Raw genomic sequence first — 26,662 nt, 5'->3', positions numbered from 1 at the left:
ATATTTGTGGTAAATGCAATCACAAAACTAGGTTAGAATCAGCAGTATCCTATTTCTGCCCATCCATTGTTCTCAGAATAAGGTAAATCCTCTTTCTAATAAGAGGTCCTGGAAGTAGATAGAATAACGTAGGAGCAATATAGACCACAACAACTGCATTTTGAAACTGCTAGAGCACACAAATGTCATTATTAGTAAAGGTAATTATAATTTGTGCAATGTCTTTTGAATGTTCATTGTATCTTTAGAAAATTAAGAATATTTTAATAAAAATTATTTTATTACTCAGTTTTGACCATAAAGATACTGCATTACAATAAAACCTTGTTTTCCCAAATCACATTTACTCCTAAGTAACAGTTTTCTCCAATTCTGTGAATTTTTACTTGAAAATCCAAAATATTAAATGATATATTCATTATTAATTGAACACCGCTCTACCAATAATTTGAAAAAAAAATCAAGAGTGATTATTAGTTACCTTGTTGTGGTTTTACCTGTGTCCAGATCATGGGCGATCTACCAGGACATGAGCTGAACACTGGCTGAACAGAGTAAGAGTGAAATTTCCAGCACAAGTACCTAATGGAACTGTGAAATGTTTTCAAATTTATTTTTCTCTGAAACTCTGTCAACCCCAAACATCTACACATAACATTTGCAGTGCAGTTGTAGACGTAGATAACTGAATGAAGTGAGCTGCCATTAACTCAGGAAAGAAGAATCTCTCTTGACCTGTCTTCACTCTAGGTGGTATATCCAGATCTTTAGACATTGTTGCACCCTAACTGTACAGCCCACAGTTTATATGAATATGGATTATCTTTTTGAAAAAGAAGAGACATTTTTTATTCACTTGCAAATTGGAATGCTCAAACTGTCTCTCTCTGGATCATTTTTTTTTTTTTAATCAGATGCTTTCAATATGTTCTCTAAGGACCACAATGCAATAGAATCCAAGATTATTGTATTCTGGTGTTGCTAAATATTTCACTGGAGGGGAGTAAGAGATATTGGTGAGAAAAAATAGAACAACATGTCTTTTGGATGGTGTGGCAATTGATGTATCATCTTAAAACTGTGCACAAATAAGAGACACTATAAAGTTATAAATAATAAAGGAACATTATCATTACTCCTGTGGTGGAAACAATCACTCAGTTAAACACCAGTAAAGAACATTAGATTTAAAGTACTTTGCACTGTTTTAATGTAATAGATTCTTTATACATAGGTAGTAAAGGAATCCAATTTGTAAATAAATATTTTTACTAATAGAAACATTTTCTGTATGGTCTACTGCTATAATGCCATAATTTTGTCATCATAATGCAGACTATAGTGTTAATATGGTGATTCTGTCAGCATAATGGGAAAAGAAAATACTAAGATGACAGTATAAATGGAGGAAATCTTCAAAACTTATAGACCTTCCATCTCTCTTTCAAAGACTGTGTTTATTAGAAAGGTAAATTATAAATACACCTTGTAAAATGCCACACACTGTTGTCACGTCACATCAATAATACTTGGTTCACAAAAAATTTCACAGAAACTACAGTGTTAAAAAGTGATTTTAAGAGTATCTAATGACAAAAATGTTCCTATCTTATCCAGTTCTCACTTTCTCTTTTTATTATTGAAATGTGAATGGCATAATTATGCTAGAAGTGGAGGGCTTACGTGAACAAAGCAGGTTATTTGTAAATTATAAAGTAAGTTTATACAATCCCCTAGTAACATTGCCAAATGCAAATCACCAGATATAATTGGATAGCTTTTCTTTACCTCTATCTCGCTGGGTAATGACTGTGTATGTCTAAGAAGTCTAAGAGAAATTACTAGGGAGCTGAAGTACTATTATATGGAATTGAACTACCTGAATTATGAGTTTGAAGATCCTGCCTTCCGTCCCTTTGGCATCCGCACAGGTCAGAATATAAACACCAAATACTCATGAGACAAAAACCTCATTTCGGAGGTGTTATAAACCATTTTGGAAAAATAGAAATAAAAAAGAAGAAATACAACGTCATCCAGGTAGATTGGAGTTTTAGTATGAACAATCTGGCTGTACATGCAGTAGTTTTGATAAATCATACAGTATTCAAGCAGAATTCCCTGTAGCTTACTGAATGTTTCAGAGTGTAAAAGCGCTAATGTACATTTGATGAATTTCATTTTATCACCAGGAGAAAAGCTGTCAAACTGCCATTAAACTGAGTTCCTCTCTAAAGTACACAAAAACAACACTTGAAAATTTAAAAACCAGGCAAAGTAAGTTTCTCTACCACTCATAACATGAAAATGATATGAAGGAAATATTCTCAAGAAGAAGTAATGCCAATGGAGTAGCACAACAAATGTAATTGACTTTTTTTTTGTATTGTTTAAATATGTGTGTATGTGTTCATGTGTGTATCACTACCAAATCACCAAGGAAGAAATTTAAATACTTTTATGTTATCACATTCACTGTAAATTACTTGCAATGAATTTTAATGCATTTTAGACCAACCTTGGGAACACACTAGTCTCTATGAAGAACAAATAAAATCATCAATTTATTAAAATTGATGATTTGCTTTAGGACTAGAAACTAGGTAAGGCAATTATATCACACCTAATTTTTTTTCTACTTGGAAAAGGATTGATGTGTTTTTGAATTTTTTCTTAATTTATTTTCCCTATAGAATTTATTCCCTCATGATTTTCTCAAGGAGAAATGCCAAGATAATTGCAATTTAAATAAAATCATGAGAATTATGAATTACCCTAACACCAGTTTGGCGGCCAATAATTAATTAAACAAATCTCTATTAAGTACCTATCATGTGTCAAAGCCGTGTTCAATGTGTTGGTGATACAGTTGTGAAAAAGATAAGTAACATATATATATATATAAACATATCTACAAAAACAAACAAGTGAATAAATAAAGACAGAAAATTATTCCTGCTTTGAAGAAAATAAAACAGGGAAATAGGAGAGGGAAAATTACTTCACCAAGGTGCTCAGGTCTTCCCTGAAATCAAAGACAAGAATAATGATAGACAGCTATGTAAGTATCTGGTGGAAGAGTGTTCCTGGTAGAGTAGAGAAAAAACAAAGATCCTTGGCAGGTATAAGTTGGCTAAATGTGAGGAACAGAAAAATATGCCAATAGAGTATAATGAAGGATGAAAAGAGAAGACTAGATCAAAGACATGGGCAGAGGCTGATTCTATAAAGACTTGAAAGGTATGATATAGAGATCGAGTTTTATTCAAATGTCAATGGCAAATTGATATAATTCTGATTTTTAAAAGATCATTATGGCAAATAGACATGACCAAACTGTACTGCGGAATCAATGAAACCAATTAAGAAGCTGTTGTGTCAGTCAAAAGAAGAGATGATGGTAGTTTGGACTGGAGAGATAACAGAAAAATAATGTCATCAAAGTTGACACATATTTTGGAGACAGAGATGATATAACTTTCTTATAGATTATATGAGATGGTGTTCATGACCCAAAGGAAGAACTAAAACACAGTTTTTAGGTTTGGAGATTGAACTACTGGATAGATATGATGCCATACATAGAAATGTGAAAGTTCCACTCCTGATAATGGTGAAGTAGTTCATATTATGTCAACCCTCCTTTAGACAATAAATGTAACTCTGGATAAAATTAAGAAAAATCAAGTATGTGAAAGTACTGGAACATGAACAAAATCAGAAAGAAAGTACAGGGAAATTGATAACTGAAAGAAATGGAACAGAATGAATTTTCCACTTTTATGGCTTTTTGGAAGGGGATACTCCCCAGTCAGTATCTTATGGGGACAGCCAAAACTCAGGGAGAATACTGTTAAGTTATTGGTTGAGGAATCAGAGGACAGAGTTTCAGGACAATTCAGAAGCTGGGAATTGGGACATCCATAAAAGAGAGAGCCACAAAGAGAGAACCTCATATACTGGATATAAGTTCTGAACAAAAGTATAGCAAATTCCTGAATTATATGTTAATGAGGTGAACTCAAAGCATCCCACTAAGGCTAGAAGAGCTAAGAGAAGTTTCAGCTGGTGCCAAAATGAAGAGAGTTTGAAGTTTGACTTCAACTAACTTAAATGCTAAATAAATAAAAATTTTAAGTCACAACAATATTTAGAGAAACACAAGAGAATACAGAATCTTTGTATGTATAATTCATAATGTCCAGGATAAAATCCAAAGCAAAATAGACAATTAAAGAAAAGAGGAAATATGACTTCAGTCAAGGGAAAAAGAGCAATTTATGGAGACTTAGAGATGACTAAGACAAGATTTTTGAATTATTAGAGAGGTTTTAAAGATGTTATTGTAAGCATGCACAGGAACATAAAGGAAAACACACACACAACAAATGAATAGATAGGGAATCTCAGAGGAGAGTGAGAAAATACAAAAAGGACCAAATTGGAATTCTAGTATGGATAAAAATATATGTAATATATAAAAAATACTGAATGGGTTAAACAGAACATTGGAAATAGAAGAAAGAGTCGGGTTCCTTGATAAGAAATCAATAGAAATTTTAAAATGCAAAAAAGGAGAAAAATGCAGAATAAATAAACAGTCTTGGTAGCTTATTAAAAATACTAAATATTTTAACTTACGCATAACCAGAGCTCTAGGAGATGATAAAAGAGAAAGTGAGGCAGAAAAAAATATTTAAAAGAACAATAGCAGATAATTTCCAAAGTTGGTGACAGAAAATTAAAATATGATTAACACACAAGCACCAAGAAGGTATAAATATAAAGAAAGCCATACTGAGGCACATCATACTGAAACCCCTAAAAAACAAAGATAAAGTGAAAAGCTTGAAAGCAGCCCCAAAAATATGTTACATTAAGTGAAAAAAATGATATGAAGAACTTCAGACTGCTATGGAATGATGACCTAAAAGTGCTGAATTTAAAACAAAAACGAACTGTCAATATTGAATTCTATATTCAGTGAAGGCATCCTTCAAAAATGAGGGCAAGATATCTTCATATAAACAAAGCCCAGTAGAATTTGTTGCCAGCAGAGCTGTATCATAAAAAATGTCAAAAGAAATTTTTCAGGATAAAATAAGACCAAATGAAAACTCAGATTCTTAGGAAGGAATGGAAAATGCCAGAAGTGGTAAATGTATGTGGAAACATAAAGTATTATTATCTCAATTTCTTTAAAAAAACCTTTGAATTTAAGAAAAATATATAACTTTATATTGTGAGGTTTATAGATGTAACACTTTAGCCTAAAAGATGTTTAAGGACTATATAAAACTAGTCATAATATTCTTAAATTTTATGTGAAATGGTACAAAATTAACTCTAAATTAGAACTATGGAAAGTTATGAAAGTATATTTTAATCCCTAGAGCAGCCAGTAAAAGGAATGCAAATAGGTATATGTTAAAAAGCTGATAGGGAAATTAAATGCTAAAAAGTACTCAATTAGCCAAAAATAATATATACAATAAAAACAGAAGAAAAAATCTATGGGACAATAAAAAACCCAGAACAAAATGATACAAGTAGAATCTACTCAATAATTGAATATCAGGAATCAGACTCTGCCTCCAAATTTGCATCAATTGAATAAGACAGTCTCCATGTTGAGATACCTTCAGTCAACAAAACCCAGTCATGTTATAGTGCCTTGGACTCAAATATGACAGACAACTAAAAATAACTAGATACTTGAGGGAAACCTCTAATTTTAAAGATAGTAATCAAAAACAATCAAAACAACAGCAACAAAGAGAGGAAGAAATTTGGAGGAAATTCAGAGAATGTAAGGAGAAAAATAAAAGATAAGAGAAAATGCATTCACAGCAGAAAAAGGAAAATTCAAGAGGATAAAATAAAAGTTGTACTCAAAGATTTGAAAGATAAAGTTGAAAAATCTCATGAAAAGCAGAACCTATAGAGATAGAAAAAAAAAATATATATATATATATAATTTCCAGAATGAGGAGACATTGTGGAACTTGAGGGAGGAAATTGTTCAAAAATAATGCAATACGCCAAATTTTAAAATCCTAGGAATTAAGGGAACAATTGGCCACATTTTAAGGAATTACTGCTGCTTAGCCCAATACATGTAAAAAGATTCACAACTCAGGATAAGACCATGAAATTAAAAAAAAAAAAAAAAAAATTCCAGGTAAAAATAGTATCCAAAAACCTGCCAGAGAGAAAGAGTGGAGAGAAAGGTCACATGACAAGTATTAGTAATCAGAATGGTGTCTGATATCACCACGGCAACACCAAATTCTATTTTTTTTAATGAAGCAATATCTTGACAATCGTAAGGAAGAATACCCAGACGAACTGTCAATCAAGTCTAAGGGTAGACTTTTCATATATGTCAGGACTCAAAATAGTTTCTTCTCATGAACCATTTCTCTGGAAGCAGCTAGGGGACCTCTTTTCCCAAATTGGAGAAAAAAAACAAAGGCAATCTACTGAATGCTAAGTCCCATGTCTTTAGTTGTGAAGCAGGAGAAGAAATCAACCACTGCAGAACAAAGCAGAGTGGGAAGGTGGTGAAAGGAAAACCTCCAAAAAGAAAGAAAAAAGAAGAAAAAGGAGGAGGTGAGCAAACTGAGATGTCTTGACATATTTGACCATATTGAGAAACTTTAAGGTTCAAGGGGAAAATTGGCATTGAAGTCATTAAATTAACTATAAGAAAAACCAAAAAGTTGAATAATAAAGAAAATGTAATCATACTATACAATATATGTTACTAAAAGCAATATTTTATTATATTAATAACACAAACACTAAATATTGATTTAAGAAGTTTGTATATATATATACGAGTATGTGTGAACTGGCAGTATGTGAGAGAGCCAGATACTTATTTTCTAGTTTAAGAAGTGAAAAGTCATGTTCAAATTGAAATGTCAATACAGATCAATACAGAGAAGCATAAAATAATATAGGAATGGAGAAGAAAATAAAAGGATGGAAGCTCTCTTTAGAGCTTAGGAAAGTGTGAGTTCAGGTAGAGAGTATGGGGGGCAATGAATTACTGTTTTTCATTATAAACCCTAAAATACTATCTTAAAATACTTTCTGAATACTTTAAAAAAATAAGCACATATAATGTTTTCTTAGAAATATAAATTTTAACATTATATTTGATTCAGCATTTCCACTTCTGGAAATTTATCCTAAAAAAGATTATTTCAAAGTAGAGTAAAGGTAGAGATGTTTAACTGTCTATAACAGGAAAATTTGGCGGGCAACTTACATTACTAATAAAGTTTCAGTAAAATGCATTTTATTCAGCCCTTAAAAATAATGTCAGAAGATAATATTTAATGACATGGAAAATTCTTTATAAATATATATTATCATCATTTAAAATTATATATATACATATCTATGGCATTTTAAATCTTATATAATTTTATATATATATATATGTGTATATACACTCTCACTAATCATCATTTTCAATGTTTCAGACCTGTTCCACTCTCTTCAAAAGTCTGACTCCCCCCTTTGTCACTGAATTTTTTACAGACAAATTTGACTTCTATTCCACAAAGATAGTAGAAAATGTAAAATAAGCTACACCACCACATTTCCCACCAAGTTAAGTCATCTTGGATCCTACCCATCCTCCTTTCCTATTACAGTGAACAGAATACCTTTCTCCAATGGAAGATTAATTCCTCCTGTGTCATCTGAATCCCATATCTTGTCATCTTTCTGAATTTCTACTCCCTATTTGATATTTCTTCTCTTTCTACAACTTCTTTTTAATCTTTACTGTGTCCTTCCAATAAGCATTCATACATGCTCTAATCTTTTCCATCTTACACAAACAAAACACACACACACACATACATATACCTTTCTGGTGCGAATTGAGGTATCACATATGCATCTCAAATTAGGTACCTAATTTGAGGTGCATGTGTGTGCATTTTGTGCACCCCTATGAAACTTGGCTCATCGAAGTTAAGGTTTCTGCATTCATCCAGTGTTTTTTCTGAATGAAATGGCACATAAACAAGTGAGTATTCAGTAATGCTTAATTTTTTTTCTAACATATCCATCCTGATGGAACAAATTAACATTTTCCAGACAAGCATGAATTGACTGTACATTGCAATTTTTCTGTTATGGAATACCATTCTAAGTTTTAGTTTCAAATAAAGCATCAAATCTTAAATGTGAGTTAAGCTTGAAATTCAAAAATAATACTAAGAGTTTAATCAAACTAGATTGATAAAGAGAGATACGTTCCAGATTTGCATGAATTGGTTGGATACAATGTGCTTGAAAGGAACAAAAAATCAACCAACCAAACAACAAATAAAAGACAATAAAAAATGTCTTCTGACAAATATAATCCTCAATTATATACATAGAGATAATGCTGAAGCCTTTTTCTGTGCTAAAATGAATGGTTTTGAATCAAACGGAACCACTAAAAATGAAATGTTCAGAGAAATCCCAGATTACCTATCTTACTTTTCAATAATAAAAAAAGCTTATTTTGCATAGAGAAATTTTATGCAACATAAATTTAAATTGCCTAGAATCTGTGCAACAGAAAAAATAGGTGGTATACAGCATGAAGCTTCCTCAGTTATCAACATCTTTGGAAATGAAGCTCCTCCAAGCATGCTGTAAATACCTGTTTTGTGAAATGCTTCCTTGCTATACAGTCAAAATGTCAATGTTGATGCTCAACAATATTATGGTGTGTATTTACTGCCTCGTAAAGTTAAACTAACTATGTGTTGGCTATGGCGATGATGGAAACTTATCTTAATGCGATTTATAGTGGTGCTAATTCTGCTGGGGTCCCATGCCACAACAGGATGAGGTAGTAATGCAGTCATTAATTAGAAGGATGAAACAGACTTTTCACATGTGGCTCAGAGCCCAACTTTAATTACCCTTTGGCGTCAAGGCCTCTAGTAGGATTATTTCTCCAAGTAGTTTCTTAGGTTGCTGACAGTGTCTTATATACTTGACAGACTCCGATAAGGCAATGGCAATGGTTTCACTACTTGTATTTTTAAATTTTGTCTTAAGATAATGAGGAGTACTTAGCTGGCTGGTTGGAAATGATTTAAACTTTCGTTGGCAACCTTATATGAGACACTGCAAATTATTTATAGACTTATATGTAAAATCAATTCTATGCTGTTATATTTTCTTCTGTAATTGTGATATTGGTAGCCATCCATATTTATAGCATGAAAGGCTGATTTCAGAATACTAACTTTCAAGCCTCAGTACTCATAAATCCTCCACCAATAAAACCCCAATCTGGCAATAATATTACTAGTAAATCTAATAATATGAATGGACATGTACTGAGGACTCACTATGTGCTAGGCAGTGTTCTATGTGTTTTAATATATTATGTCATTTATATCTCTGCCAACATCTGTTGGGGTAAGTTTTATTATCATCTCTATTTTAGAGATTCCCAGAGGCACAAAGAGGTTCAGTAACTTTCCCAAACTCTCACACCAATGGAGTAACAGGTCTGGCAGGCTTGAATTAGTCTGCACTCTCTTTTTCTGCACCTTTGGATCAGTTTTAAAATGTCCACGGAGACCTATATTCAATATCCTATGATAAACCATAATGGAAAAGAATATAAAAAAAAGAATGTATATATATGTATAACTGAATCACTTTGCTGTACAGCAGAAATTGACACATTGTTAATCAACTATATTTCAATTTTAAAAAATGAAAAAAATAAATACACACTGCTCTAAGGTGTCATTTCTTTTATGATTAGTCAGTGGGAAGAAACACACACACATAGTCACAGATTCATAATGATATCTGCAATAAAAATTCAATGCCACAATTAAACACATAAGAAAACATAGGGGAAAAGCTTCATAGCGTTGGATTTGGCAATGCTTTCTTGGATTTGACACCAAAAGCACAGGCAACAAAAACAAAGATAGATAAACTGGACAACATCAAAATTATTAATAGTCATTTCTCCAAAGAAGATATACAAATGGCAAATAAGCACATGAAAAGAAGCTAAACATTACTAATCATAGAGAAATGCAAATCAAAACCGAAATGAGATACCACCTCACACCCCATTAGGGTGGCTACTGTCAAAAAAAGAGAAAGGAAAGGAAAGGAGAGGAGAGGAGAGGAGAGGAAAGGGAGAAAGAAAGAAGAAAGAAAAAGATAACAAGTGTTGACAAGGATGTTGAGAAATTGGAACAGTTGTGCTGTTGCTGGTGGAAATGTAAAATGGTGCAGCCACTGAGGAAAACAGGGTGGTGGTTCCTCAAAAATTAAAGAGAGGATTACTATGTGATGCAGCCATTCCACTTCTGGGAAATACTCAAATGAATTGAAAGCAGAGACCTGAACACCTGTGTTCACAGCAGCATTACTCACAATAGCCAAAATGTGGAAACAACCCAAGTATCCATCAATTAATGAATGGATTAAAAAATGTGAAATATATATACACACACACACACACACATATATATATAATATGGATATTATTCAGCCTTAACAAAAAAGGAAATTCTGACACATTCTACAACATGAGGATGAACCTTGAAGTCATTAGGCTAAATTAAACAAGCTGGTCACAAAAGGACAGGTACTGTATAATTCCATTTATATGAGGTACCTAGAGTAGTCAAACTCATAGAGACAGACAGTATAATGGTGTTTGCCAGAGGCTGGTGGTAGGGCAGAATAAGGAGTTATTATTTATTGAGTATGGAGTCTCAGTTTGGGAAGATGAAAGTTCTGAAGATGGATGGTGGTGATGGTTGCACAACAATGTGAATGTACTTAATGCACTGAACTGTACACTTAAAAATGTTTAAATATCAACATTTTTACACACTGCCGCATCCTATAATACACAGAAGCATTTTGAAATTACATCTGTAGTACAAATAAAAACTAACCTACTAACTTAAGCTCAAATATTTTTGCACTTTTTTGTTCTATAAAATAATATGAAATATGAAACAGTGCACCAGTTAAAATACCAGGTTGACAAGATATTTGAATTAATTCATATTTATTTCTGTTTGTAAATAGTTTTGTTTTAGTTAATTTTTTTTTAATATTTAAAATATCGTTAGAATGTAAAAGAAAAAACATATGGGAACTTACGCACAGAGAAGTCTTGCTGTCATCTCAATGCCTTCTACCCCATTCCCATCGCTCCTGTATCCTTTAAGCTTTTTCATTAGTTTCTGGTTTATCTATTGTTTTCTTTTTCTAAAAACAAGAAAACACACATATTTATTTGTGAACAATTTGGGATATAATTGGCAAATATAACTGATATACAATAAGCAACATGCTTAAATTTGGTAAGTTTGACATAATATAAATTTGATGTATTTGGCACATTAGCTTATGAAATCATCACCATGATCAAGATAACAAATATGTTTATTGCCTCCAAAAGTTTCCTCATGTGACTTTATAATGCCTCCTTTTTGACCTTCTCCATTTACTACCCATCACAAGGCGACAACTGATTTGCTTTCTCTCTCACTATGGACATGATGGGCAGGATACTAAAATGACATTCTTTGAGTGACCCCCTTTATAATCTTGTCTCCTGATGTGTGAGCAGAACCTGTGACTTGCTTCTAGCTAACAGCATATGGAAAAGGTGATGAGATAATCACTGCCTTGATTATGTTATGTTATGTAAGACAATACATCTTAGCAAAGTAGAGTGACTCTTTTGCTAGCTTTGAAGAAGTAAGCTGCTTCGTGGTATGTTTTAAGAGGGCCACATGATGAGAAACTTGGGGTGGGGTGTAGAGAATGAGAGCTCTAAGAACTGAGAGTGCCAAATAGAAGAATTTCAGTCTCACACCTATAAGGAAATGAATTTGGTCATCAACCAAGTGAGCTTGGAAGAGGACCCTGAGCCTCAGATGAGCCACTAGACCTCACTGATACCTTGATTACAATCTTGTGATACCTTAAACAGAGGATCAAGTTAAGCCATGTTAGAACTCCTGACACACGGAAACTGAGATAATAAATGTATGCTGCTTTAAGATGCTAAATTTGTGGTCATTTATCATTTATCAACAGAAAAGTTATGCATTTCATTTTGTAGAATTTTATATAAATGGAATCATATAGTATATACCAATTTCTGTCTGGCTTCTTTCACTCAGTATAACTATTTTGAAATCCATGTTATTGCATGTATCAATAGTTCATTCCATTTTATTATTAAGTAATAGTCCATTGAGTTACTACATCACAATTTGTTCATCCATTCACCTGTTGATGAACATTTGGGTTGCTCCAGTTTTTGGCTATTACAAACGAAGCTGCTACAAACTCTCATGCACAAGTCTTTACATGGACAATGTTTTCTTTTTCCTTGGGTAGAAACCAAGAAGTGAAATGGCTAGATGATATGGTAGTGTATATTTGTTAAAGTGGTTGTACTAGTTTACATTCCCACCAACAGTGTGTGAGAGGTTCAGCTCCTCTGCACTACCACCAACACTTGGTATGGTCAATCTTTTAAATTTCAGCCATTCTAATAGGTGTATATGGATATCTCATTATTGTTTTAATGTGTTTCCCCAATGACTTATGATGTTTAATTTTGTTTGAATTTTCAGTTCACGTTTCTGTTAGTCTATGCTCTTCAGTGTCTCCATAGCTTCTCTCACATAGCAGTTTATATAGATGTGTTTATACTAATAATTATAGAGGTTTCATATTTACTTTAGCTGTTTTTTTACTTCTTCTATTCCTTTCTATCCTGGGGCTTCCTTAACAACAAGAATTATTTCCACTTACATAGCACTAGCACACAATATGAGATAAGCAAATTATATCATTGGATATTATTATTTATTTTATTTATTTTACTTTCTGAAACATAATTATTATTCAAGAAAATAAGATTTTTATACTGTTTGCAACTCCTAGCACAATCCTTGAGTGGAAATTGTTTACCTGATGGCCTTAAAAGGCTGAATGAATCCTTTACAAAATTTTTAAAATTAATACAATCGATCATAGTGTTAAGACTCATTATATTTCCCTATTCCTGAAAAAACAAATTTTAAGTAGTACTATTTAGTAGTACTATTAATAGTACTACTATTTAATCACTATACAATAAAAAAAATTCCCTCCCTATAGCTGGATAAAATCTTTACTACATTTGATTAAAAATATAAAATGAAACAAAATGTATTGTGTTTATATTGGATCAGTGAAAATCCTTGAGGATCTTTTGCTGAAGCACTCAATGATTCTTTAAACTAGTATGTCTGTCTGTTAGGAAAGAAGATAAAAATATAAATGTTTTGCACTGCTGATTTATAATTCTGGGCAAATTTGTTGTGTTGCTAAATACGGTGGCCTAGTTTACAGAAAAACAGAAGCTGTTTATAAGTTGTCAAATTAACAGATCTAAATTAAACCTTCCAAAGACACTAATAACAGCTGTGCTTTCAAATATTTTTTTGAGCCATTGCACTCTGCATAGAAACATGTGGTGTGGCAGCTACTGCAGTGAGTTCTATATAGGATGACTTTAGAAAAAAAAAAGGAAGGGGTTGTTATGTTTTTAACTTGAAACTAAATATTTATGAAGGTATTATATGAGATGGGGTGCTGAGATATATTTAGGAAGTGTCATGACCCTTACATTTAAGTGAGAGATGTATTTATATCAACCTTATTATTGTATTATAACACTTTGTGTAGCACGTAATGGATAATTGTGGAGCAACCAACTTAAAACATTTTCAAGAGGAAATTTACATTCTGAATTTCTACATTGCTAGTAGTAAATTAATCTAAAATAAATAAATGTCTGTAGAGTGTACTTAAATCATCACATAGTTTACTTACTTATAATGCTTTCTGAAAGTAACACAGACTCTCCTCCAGTTGACCATTAATGAGGGGAGGCTTAATAAAGCTGAAAGCAGTGACTCCTGTTAGTAGAGTAAGAGCTGAAATCAGTTTAAGACACTGTTCAGTTTATTTTAAAAGTATGTTTGATTGAAGTGTCTTAACTGATTATATTATTGGGTTGGCCAAAAAGTTCGTTCGGGTTTTTCCTTAACTCCTTAACGGAAAAACCCAAACAAACTTTTTGGCCAACCCAATACTATTGTACAGACAATTCCATTGTCACTGTAGTAAACCTATATCTTTCACTTTGCTTAGTTATAAATATATGCTTTTTCCTTTCATCTGTTACTTATTACAGGTCATTTGTATTTGACAATTATGAGAACACAGGTAACAATATATGCCCATATTCACTATATACGTAAAATACTAATCATAATTTTCTTTTTCTTTTTGGAAATTTTTTCTTTTGTCTTGGTGTATCATGTAAAAAATGCAATATAAATAATTTTTTTTATTTGGAGAGAAAGGGCCAAAAAATGTAAAAGCCTGTGCATTATGTTTTCTAGTTATTTTGTATTTTTATAATTTTTTAATTTTCCTCAAACTTGAGAATAAGATGTATTAAATGTAACATAATTGCCAGTAGATCTCAAATTCTTTTTAAGGCAAGTAAAATGTACTAAATATAATAACTATGATTCAGTTATGCCATTATTACAGGTTGTGAAATGTAATACAATTTAACTTAATTTCAACACTACCTTGTTCAAGGTAATATGCCACTTGACATAAATTAGAGAATCAGGGAAAACATTTGCATTATTCTAGAGTCTATACACTAATTCTCCATAACTTAAAGAATCACATTAAGAATAGCAATAAATCCAAAAAGTGCAAAGCAATGAAGGAAGCATTTTTAAAACCTTAGTTCTTCAATCATTTTAGCTTGAATAAATTTAAGGCATTGTTGGCTGAAGCCTCTTATTTGTCCGCAAGTCTACACTTAATACAAAATTACTCACTCAAATATGCATATAAATGTACCAGAGAAAATGACACATTAATTGTAATTTTATAGGTTGATGAAATATCTGGAATAATTTCAGAAATGCAGATTATTTGGAGGTTTCTTTTGGATATCTGGTTCCTGCTGAGTGCTTTGTGAGGAAAAAAGTGATTTACATGCCTTCATGCTATCTTCTAATTAAATCTAAATTGGAACTCCCATGATTAATCAAAATTAGAATTATTTTATATTTTTACAAGGTAACATATCCTACAATTATATATTATAAAACAGATGATCTGTTTTAGAAACTCTGCATTTTGTTGTATTTCTTTGGAGAGTGTTGAGTTTATTCTTAACAGGTAGTTAAATTATTGACAGATCTTGACTTTCTAGAGGCTTAGTATGGGGTTTCATTTGGGAGTGTTGACTGGCCTTCCCTTTTTATTTTTTGTTCTGTCCAAGTTCAGATTTTATATCAATTTTATGTTCGTCTCAGATTATGAAGAGTATTTCCACTCCTATCCTCTTAAATGTGTATAAAAGAGTGAAATAAACCTTACCTTGAATGTTTGATAGAACTGACTATAATTTCATCTGGACCTTGTGATTACTTATGGAATGATTTTCTCTTCTGATTCAACTTCTGGAATTGTTAGAGTGACAATAAAAATTTTGTTTAATTATACATCTATATTATTATGACAATTTCCTTTAACTTTTCTAGTTTGTTATAGAATTTTGTTATTCTTTTTAATCTCTGCTTTATATGTACTTATTACCCTATTCTTTTTCTAACCATTTTTTGCTTGAGGTATGGTTTTTTGTTTTGTTTGTTTGTTTGTTTTGGCTGTGCCACACAGCTTGTAGGATCTTAGTTCCCCTACCAGGGATTGAACCCGGGCTCTCAGCAGTGAGAGCGCAGACTCCTAACCACTGGACCGCCAGGGAATTCCCTGAAGTATAGTTAATTTACAATGTTTTGTTTGTTTCAGGTGTACAGTAAAGTGATTCAGTTATGTGTATATGTTCTTTTTCAGATTTGTTTCCATTACAGGTTATTACAAGATATTGTATATACTTCCCTGTGCTATGCAGTAGGTCCTTGTTGTTTATCTATTTTATATGTAGTAGTGTGTATATGTTAATCCCAAATTCCTAATTTAACTCCCCCCCCCATTCCCTTTGGTAACCATAAGTTTGTTTTCTATATCTGTGAGTCTATTTCTGCTTTGTCAATAAGTTCATTTGTGTCATTTTTTTTAGATACCACATATAGGTGACATCATGATATTTGTCTTTGTCTGACTTACTTCACTTAGTATGATAATCTCTAGATCCATCCATGTTGCTGCAAATGAAATTCTTTTTTATTGCTGAGTAATATTCCATTATATATATGTATCACTTCTTTATCCATTCCTCTGTCAATGACATTTAGGTTGCTTCCATGTCTTGGCTATTGTAAATAGTGATGTAATGAACACTGGGGTGCATGCATCTTTTCAAATCATGGTTTTCTCTGGATATATGCCCAGGAGTGGGGTTGCTGGATCATATGATAGTTCTGTTTTTAGTTTTTTAAGGAACCTCCATACTGTTACCCTTAGTGGTTGTACCAATGTACATTCCCACCAACAGTGTAGGAGGGTTCCCTTTTTACTGCACCTCTCCAGCATTTATTGTTTGTAGACTTTTTGATGATGGCCGTTCTGACCGGTGTGAGGTGACACCTCATTGTGGTTTTGATTTGCATTTTTCTAATAATTAGTGATATTGAGCATCTTTTCATGTGCCTGTTGGCTGTCTCTATGTCTTCTTTGGAGAAATGTCTATTTAGGTCTTCTGTCCCTTTTTTTGATTAGGTTGTTTTTTTTTGATATTGAGCTGTATGGGCTGTCTGTATATTTTGGAAAGTAATCCCTTGTTGGTAACATCGTTTGCAAATATTTTCTCCCATTCTGTAGGTTGTCTTCTTGTTTTGTTGATGGTTTCCATTGTTGTGCCAAAGCTTTTAAGTTTAATTAGGTACCATTTGTTTGTTTTTGTTTTTATTTCCATTATTCTAGGAGATGGATCCAAAAGATACTGCTGTGATTTATGTCAAAGAGTGTTCTGCCTGTTTTCCTCTAGGAGTTTTAGAGTATCCAGTCTTAAATTTAGGCCTTTAATCCATTTTGAGTTTATTTTTGTATATGGTGTTAGAGAATGTTCTAATTAATTTCATTCTTTTACATGTAGCTGTCCAGTTTTCCCAGCACCACTTATTGAAGAGACTGTCTCTTCTCCATTGTATATTCTTGCCTCCATTGCCATAGATTAATTGACCATAAGTGTGTAGGTTTATTTCTGCACTTTCTATCCTGTTCCATTGATCTAAATGTCTGTTTTTGTGCCAGTACCATACTGTTTTGATTAATGTAGCTCTGTAGCAGAGTCTGAAGTCAGGGAGTATGATTCCTCCAGCTCCATTCTTTCTCAAGATTGTTTTGGCTATTTGGGGTCTTTTGTGTTTCCATACAAATTTTTTTAAAAATTGTTCTAATTCCAGGAAAAATGTCATTGGTAATTTGATAGGGATTGCACTGAATCTGTAGATTGCCTTGGGTAGTATGGTATTTTAACAATATTGATTCTTTCAATTCAAGAACACAATATATCTCTCCATCTGTTTGTGTCATCTTCAAGTTCTTTCATCAGTATCTTATAGTTTTCAGAGTACAGGTCTTTTGCCTCCTTAGATAGGTTTATTCCTAGGTATTTTATTCCTTCTGATGTGGTGGTAAATGGGATTGTTTCCTTAATTTCTCTTTCTTATATTTCATTGTTAGTGTACAGAAATGCAACTGATTTTTCTATATTGATTTTGTATCCAGCAACTTTACCGAATTCATTGATGAGCTCTAGTAGTTTTCTGGTAGCATCTTTACGGTTTTCTATGTATAGTATCATGTCATCTGCAAACAGAGAGTTTTACTACTTCCTTTTCAATTCGGTTCCTTTTATTTCTTTTTCTTCTCTGATTACTGTGACTAGGACTTCCAAAACTATGTTGAATAAAAGTGGCAAGAGTGGGCATCCTTGTCTTGTTCCTGATCTTAGAGGAAATGCTTTCAGCTTTTCACTGTTGAATATATTGTTAGCTGTGGGTTTTTCATGTACGGCCTTTATTATGTTGAGGTATGTTCCCTCTATGCTCACTTTCTGAAGAGTTTTTTATCATAAATGGGTTTTGACTTTCGTCAAAAGCTTTTTCTGCATCTATTGAGATGATCATATGGTTTTTATTTTTCAATTTGTTAATGTGTTCTATCACATTGATTGATTTACAGATACTGAAAAATCTTTGCATCCCTGGAATAAACCCCACTTGATCATGGTGTATGATCCTTTTAATGTATTGTTGGAGTTTGTTTGCTAGTATTTTGTTGAGGATTTTTGCATATATGTTTATCAGTGATATTGGTCTGTAATTTTCTTTTTTTGTGATATTTTTGTCTGGTTTTGGTATCAGGGTGATGGTGGCCTCATAGAATGAGTTTGGAAGTGTTCCTTCCTCTGCAATTTTTTGGAATAGTTTCAGAAAGATAGGTGTTAACTCTTCTCTGAATATTTTTTAGGATTTACCTCTGAACCATCTGGTCCTGGACTTTTGGGAGTTTTTAAATTACTGATTCAATTTCAGTACTGGTAATTGATCTGTTCTTATTTTCTATTTCTTCCTGGTTCAGTCTTGGGAGATTGTACTTTTCTAAGAATATTTCCATTTCTTCTAGGTTGCCCATTTTGTTGGCATATAATTGCTTGTAGTAGTGTCTTATGATCTTTTGTATTTCTGTGGTGTTGGTTGTAACTTCTCCTTTTTCATTTCTGATTTTATTGATTTGGGCCCCCTCTCCTTTTTTTTTCTTGATGAATCAGGCTAAATGTTTATCAATTTTGTTTATCTTTTCAAAGAACCAGCTTTTAGTTTCATTGACCATTTCTACTGTTTTTTTAGTCTCTATTTCATATATTTCTGCTCCAATCTTTATGATTTCTTTCCTTCTACTAACTTTGGGTTTTGTTTGTTTTTCTTTCTCTAGTTGCTCTGTTACCCCATTCTTAATATTATTTATTTATATTTTCTCTTTTATCCTTCATCATTTCACCAGAGGATTTTCTACTCTAAGTACATTCCATGGGAATGTTGGAGCAGAATAGTGTGCAATAAAGGAGTTAGAGATATGTCTGCCAAGGTATGGATGCCCTCATACCCTCATACCTTGGAGACTGCAAGGGCCAGCAGCAATGAAACATCTGTCTTTGAACCTTGAACAGCCTTATTAGTTAAACCCTGAGTTTTGTACTATGACATAATTTTTTAGATGTGTCAAGAACCAAAAATATTTGGGAAGCACTAGTTTATTTTATTATTTTTTCAAGAACAAAATTTTGGATTTGTTGCTTACAAAATAAGATATATACAAATACCAAATAAGCACTTGAAAATATGTTCAACTCTTCAGTCTTCAGAGAAAAAAAATACAAATATATACCAATATGTATTCTTTAGAATGGCTAAATTTAATAAAAAGGGCTTCCCTGGTGGTGCAGTGGTTGAGAATCTGCCTGCCAATGCAGGCAACACAGGTTCGAGCCCTGGTCTGGGAAGATCCCACATGCCGCGGAGCAACTAGGCCCGTGAGCCACAACTACTGAGCCTGCGCGTCTGGAGCCTGTGGCCCGCAACAAGAGAGGCCGCGATAGTGAGAGGCCTGTGCACCGCGATGAAGAGTGGCCCCCACTTGCCGCAACTAGAAAAAGCCCTCGCACAGGAATGAAGACCCAACACAGCCAAAAATAAATAAATTAATTAAAAAAAAAAACCCTGAAAATACTAAATGCTGATGAAGATGTGGAACAGCTCAGATTTTCATACAATGATGGTGAAGTGTTTAAAATTCCACAACAACATTTTAAAACATTTTGAAAGTTTTTATAATGCTAACTTAACTTATGCCATAGACTACTAATTACATTCCTACATATTTACTCAAGATAAGTGAAACATATGTCAAAAAAAACTACTTGTACAAAAATCTTCTCAGCAACTTTATTTATATTAATCATAAACTGGGAAAAATACCCATCAGGAAGTGAATGTATAAACAAATTGTGATATATGCATACAAGAAAAACACTAAATAAAAACAACTAACTGGTATTCTTCAAAACATAAGTGAATCTCAAAAATATTGTGTTAAGCACAGATACAAAAGTATATATGTTGTATGATTCTCTTTGTATGATGTATGAGAACAGTGAGGTAATTCAGAACTGTGGTTGCATCTAGTATGCAAGGTTTGATGGGATAGAATGTAAGAGATCTTTCTGGAGTGAGTGAAATGTTTGAATGGGATGATAGTTACACAGATGTAAATACAGGCAGTTCTCACTTTGTACAATAATGTGGGATCATTCAAGCTGAAACGGTATAAAGCAATCTTAACATTCAATGGGAAAATTGTTTTATTGTTCTGTGACCTTTAAAATTTTTTGTCAAAATGTTAGAAACTTTTTTATTGCCAATTATAAATTTGTAGGAAAATGGAAATAAAACTAGTATTTATTTAGTACACTGTGATTTAAAACATTAGAAACGTTGAGAATAAAAGTGTTTTATTTCTTTGTAAAAAGGGAGGGAGACGCAAGAGGGAAGACATATGGGGATATATGTATATGTATAGCTGATTCACTTTGTTATAAAGCAGAAATTAACACACCATTGTAAAGCAATTATACTCCAATAAAGATGTTAAAAAAAATAATGTATTGAGTAGTTTGAAGTTTGAATGGTACTTGCCTTCCTATTTTATTCATATAACTTATAGAATGAGACTCTTTTCTGTACCTAAGTGAGAATTATACTCTTTCTAAGTTTGAAACAGCTTCCAAGATTTTATCCCTTGTGCTTTTAATATCATGAAGTATCTCTGTGAGATTTATTAATGTGAAGTTTTACCAGCTTCACTTCCTCTGGGACATCTTCATCCTTTTTGAAACAAACTATTTATTTATGTCAATATGTTCGCCTTCACTAAGATATGGCTTCATATCTAGAGTCTGTTGAGTGGAGGTAGTGCCAACATTCCTACAGTCAGCTATTTCTTCTATAACTCTATTTATGTTCTATTCAAATTTCACTTCCAGCATTATCAGTTTTTCTTTTTTGCTGCATCTTCATCTTTGTTGGCTAATGTCCTCTCTTAATCACCCATATTTGTAAAATGTCACATGGGTTTCATTGAGAGAACAGGAGGCAATACAACTACATGTTTTACTGTCTGTTTATGATTTGAATAATAGACTGCAGCAACCAATCACTGACATATTTTGAAAGAAGTGATGTGAATGGTCAGTAATCATGATGTTCATCTGTTATTTAAATAGGGATTTGTGGACTAAAGAAATAGCAGGTGGTTTCCTGATAGCTTCCTTTCTTGCTGGCCTGGTGGTAGGAAGACCAAGGAATGGACTAGGGAAATAGTACATTGGTAATTACAAGGGTAATGTTAATAATATTCTAATTTGTAACCTTGACCATGAAGCAGAACACACAGTGGAGTAAGCAGGACAGGAGCAAGTAGAGATTATTTGTTTTTTACATAGAATGGGAGAATAATGTGCTTTCATGCTTATGTAGGGACAGAGAAATTCATGAGAGAACAGAGAAAAGGTGGATTATGCAGAAACAAAATTTTCTGAAAGGTGAAAGAGCATGGGACTCAGAGCCCAAGTACATAGGCTGGTCTTTGTAAGGGACAGGAACATCCACTCATAAAAACAGAGAGAACAAAGGCTAAAGATACAAATATTTCTGGGTTGACTTGTTTGGTACGTAAAAGATAAGGGAGCTCAAGATCTTCAGCTGGTGGTGAGGAGACAAAATAATGTGAGTTAAGAGAGAAAAAGTTATGAAATAGCCTAAAATAGAAGGGCAAATTTCTTACTTGTGTACCCTGTGTATTTGTGGCCCAAAAACCTATCATATTAATTGAAGGTCCCAGGAAACTACAGTCTGGGAGAAGCAACCAAAAATACAACTGTGGGACTAACAAAACAGCATGAAATTCCCTATTGCATGAGGCCCTTGACACAAATCATCAAGACTTACAAGCTACCATTCTAACTTTATTTCAGTCAGAGTTATCAGATGAATACAGTTGTAAAGTCTAAGGAAATTTTGCCAGTGGAAATATTTATAGTTTCTCTTTCTGAATTGTAATTTCTCATTGTCATTGCAAAATAAAGCCATTTTATATTTTTCAATGATAAAAGAAAATAAAAAGTATGTTTTAGAACTCCAGTTATTAAATTAAATTCCAGAAAAAATTAAACCCTCTAACATTGTTATTTGCAGGTTTTGCTTTGTAACTAGCATTACTTAAAAGGAACTGAGCAGCTGACAATCACAATAGTAACTAGAAGGGAAGAGTACTGGCGTGGATTTTCAGTGTAAGTGAGGTATTTACAATTGCTGTGTTAAAATAAGTGTTCTCCCTCAAAATTTCTGAGGAGAGATAAATACTTATATCAAGATATTTCTATTTCATGCACAAGCATACAAATATGGTTGATTTTGTGGGTTTTTAAAAAATTGTCTTTGGTGCTAGATTTCCAAGTCATGAAGAAAATCAAAGTCTTTATAGACTTTAGACTTTAATATGGGTCCTACAAACTCAGAAAACCAAAACATGTGTTAACCAGTGCATCTCTCAGCTACTAGAATGCATATGCTCTTTCTCCTATAAAAAAAACTAAGGCTCACTCAAATTTCTTTAGCCAGGCAAGTGTGTAACTTTTAAGTGTTCTGCCTTAGGAGAATGTCTCACTTTAACTTTCCCCTTTAAAGGGACTTATCCCAGGGCATAATCTTTCCTTGATGAACTATCCTGCATCAGATTTCTATCCCTCTCAATGCTCTGGCCCCTCACATAGGCCTCCCAAGTGCACCCACAAGCCTGTGTGTAACCTGCCACAATACAGTCACACCTTGATGTCAGATAAATGTGGCATTATTCAACTAACTAACTATTTGTTCACTGCATCCACTTAATGTTTGTTCAAAAATTATGGTTTACCTTTTAGATAAATTTGACACTATAAGAATATCAGTATTTCAAAGAGCTTCAGCTTCTGTAAACAGGTCAAAAGCAACAACATGATATTTTGAATGCTCTTAAAAGGGACTACTTCATAGATTGCAATGCTAATATTCATGTTTGTGTTTATATGCTAATCCATTACAGAATAGTCAAACCTATCAGTGTACCCCTATCTATATAAAAATATATATGAAATCTGTACTTCAGTGGTATTTGTTGACTTTTTCCTACTTTGTTTTAATTTTTAAATTTTTGATTGTTTCTTTTCCCTGGAAGCATATTCCTATAACTGCCCCCTCATTGTTGTATTGTATCCACAGTGTATTACACAGTGCCAAGCATTGTAAGCATTATTAAAAGTAGCTATATGATTTTAATATTAATATTTAAATTATTGAGACTAGAACATTGCTTAGAAATGTCTAGACATGTAGAAATCTTTTTGAATATTAGTTAAAATAAGTGAATATAATATTCTCAAATTGCTTATAATTTCATCACCCTGTGATACTCTGATCAAAAAGAAAAGATCTGTTAGTGAAATGAAAGTAGGGAAAAAATACCATATCATTTAAAGTGATGGTAGAAGAAAACTAAGCACACTGAAAAACAAAAAGCAAAACTGGCATGCTTTCTCAACCTGGTCCTTCAATGGCCTGTGGAATTTTAAGGAATGTTTCACATACAAAGGACAACAGCAAAGGAAAGACCGAAAGGAGCTAACACTCACAAAATTACCTACATTTGAGACCGACTCACACTTAGGAAACAGAAGTTACTTTTTCTTTTTCTTACCTGCTTCGTCCCTAACACAAGGAAATAGTGTTGGCCACATTCTAGGACATTAATGGCATTAAACCTGGAGTGGCCAAGTGATGATGCAATAAAAATAAAATGCAGAAGTATGTCTCTAAGATGTAGAAAAAATCTTTACACAGTAAAATAGCAGACCCCTGAATATTGATATCTTTCCCCAGCTCCATCCCTGCTAACAAATCTAAAATTGTAAAAATGCATTAAGCCCAAGTGTTACCCTCTCTTAACCTGAGAGATTCCTCACTCCTTGAAGGCCACTGTTTTGGGACTTGCTTCCATGAGGCATCGAGGAAGCAATAGAGAGCCTCCTCGTGATAGAAATCTTGACTTCCTGTATATTCTTCACATTGATGGTTGAGTAACAAAATGAGCAAAATAAGCAAAAGATTAAATTGTTATTATCACTGTTTCTCAAACCTGGGCAAATGTTTTACAGTCTGGTCTAGTGAAAAAAGAGAGGAGTATATGCTTAATAAATTTCAGATCTGAATTTTGATCATAAGCAACTTTCTCTTATTGAAGATAAAAGGCAATATACTAATATTTGTTTTAAAAAAACTCTCTGATAAATTGATTTTTAAAATTTATACACAAATAAGAGCTAAACAATTGTAGACATGGAATCATAATCACTAATTCAATAAAAAAATAAGTCATACTATTCCAATTTTATTTAAAAGCAAACTCAACTGGAAGAACAAGAAATATGATAGCAACTGAAATATGATTTCAGTAAGAATTGTGAAAGTTTCTCCCTTAAGACCTAAATGTAGAAGTTGGAAATAAAACTGATAGAGAAGTTAGTTCTCAGTTAGACAGTTTTTCAGTACAAGTAATAGAATGACTAAAGTGGCTTAAACAGTAGGGGTTTATTTATTTATTTATGTTTGTTATCTTTTTAAAAAATTTTGTTTTATTTTTGGCTGCCTTGGGTCTTCGTTGCTGTGCGCGGGCTTCCTCTAGTTCCGGCGGGCAGGGGCTACTCTTCGTTGCGGTGTGCGGGCTTCTTATTGCAGTGGCTTCTCTTGTTGCAGAGCATGGGCTCTAGGCACATGAGCTTCAGTAGTTGTGGCTCACAGGCTCTAGAGCGCAGGCTCAGTAGTTGTGGCACACAGACTTAGTTGCCCTGTGGCGTGTGGGATCTTCCCGGACCAGGGATCGAACCTGTGTCCCCTGCACTGGCAGGCAGATTCTTAACCACTGCACCACCAAGGGAAGTCCCAGTAGGGGTTTATTAATGAATCTTACCTACCAGGCTTTCTGGAGATAGATGGTCCCAACATTGATTAACTCAGTGGCTCAGTGTGTTAGGACTCTGCACTTCTCATTCATATTCATTCTCTCTCTCTCCTCCTCCTCCTCTTCCTCCTCATCCCCCTCCTCCCTCTCTCTCTCTCTCCTTTACAATCACAAAATGGCTGCCAAAATTCCATGCAACATGATGCCCTACAACAATGTCCAAGGAAGAAAGGAGGGAAGCAGGATTAAGCAGAGGAAGAAGTCCAGCTATAATGTAAGTACAGTGACAGCCTCAACTGACTCCAAGGGGAGCCGATATTACCCCAGAGTTGGCTGATACGGACAGGCCTTTATACTCCCTCACTGATCACTTATTAGATGTATACCTCCTCTGCAAAGGATGTCATGACCTTGGGCAAGGCAGCTTTCTGCAGTAGGGGCAATGCCTCTACCTAATGGGGCTGGCGGCTAAATAAATAAATGGAGAGATGTCATGTTTGTGAATTGGAAGACTCAATATTAAGTATGTTAATTATCTTCAAATCAATCTTTGTAATCAGCACAATTGTATTTTAAAATTCCAGAAAGTATTTTTATGAAAATTGGTGAGTTTCAACTATAATTTATATGAAAATACAAAGGATTAAGAAGGTAGTAGACAAGGTAATCTTAAGAAAGAAAAATAAAGCTGGAGGACTTACAGCATCAAATATCAAGACCCATTTTAAAACTATAGCAATTACACCAATATGGAATCAATGCAAGGACAAACAGACCAATGGAACAGAATACAAAGTCCAGAAACAATTCATTCATATATGTTCTTTTGATTTATGACAAAGTTTACACTTCAGTGCAGTGGGGAATGGATGATTTCTTCAATAAATATTTGTTGGGTCAACTAGATGTCCATGCAGAGAAACTGAATCCTAAAACTCCTACCTCATGCCATTTGCAGAATCAAGCCCAGATGGATAGGATAGGGAAAATATGAAAGGCAAAAAAAATAAAAATAAAAGTTTTAGAAGAAAACATAGGTGAATGTCATAAGAGCAAATAAGGTAAAGATTTCTAAGACAGGACACAAAAACTACTATCATGGATATATTTGAATATATTAAGAACTTCTGTTCATCAAAATATATCACGGGGCTTCCCTGGTGGCGCAGTGGTTAAGAGTCTGCCTGCCAGTGCAGGGGACACGGGTTTGAGCCCTGGTCTGGGAAGATTCCACATGCCGCAGAGCAACTAGGCCCGTGAGCCACAACTACTGAGCCTGTGCGTCTGGAGCCTGTGCCCCGTAACAGGAGAGGCCGCGGTAGTGAGGGGCCTGCGCACCGCGATGAGGAGTGGCCCCCGCTTCCCGCAACTGGAGGAAGCCCTCGCACAGAATCGAAGACCCAACACAGCCAAAAATAAAAATAAATAAATAAATAAATTTAAAAGAGGGATTGCACAATCAAAGGGTATATGTGTTTAAAAAAAAAAAATATATATATATATATATATATATCACTAAGAGGTTAAAAAGACAATTCAG

The 26,662-nt window shown here is 33.4% G+C and overlaps 1 long non-coding RNA gene across 7 annotated transcripts in view; it reads right to left on the bottom strand.

The window, feature by feature from the left end:
- The window catches only part of LOC309666933, a 331,741-nt gene that overhangs the window by 119,348 nt on the left and 185,731 nt on the right, over positions 1-26,662 (bottom strand). For all 7 annotated transcript variants that reach the window (XR_014267364.1, XR_014267365.1, XR_014267366.1 and 4 more), the window contains one exon: positions 11,170-11,277. This is a non-coding gene — a long non-coding RNA (uncharacterized lncRNA). The remainder of the gene's footprint in view (positions 1-11,169; positions 11,278-26,662) is intronic.

This window comes from Balaenoptera physalus (genome assembly GCF_965194825.1).
Source record: "Balaenoptera physalus genome assembly, chromosome: 9".
Taxonomy (NCBI): Eukaryota; Metazoa; Chordata; class Mammalia; order Artiodactyla; family Balaenopteridae; genus Balaenoptera; species Balaenoptera physalus.
This window is presented reverse-complemented; position numbering and strand designations above follow the sequence as displayed.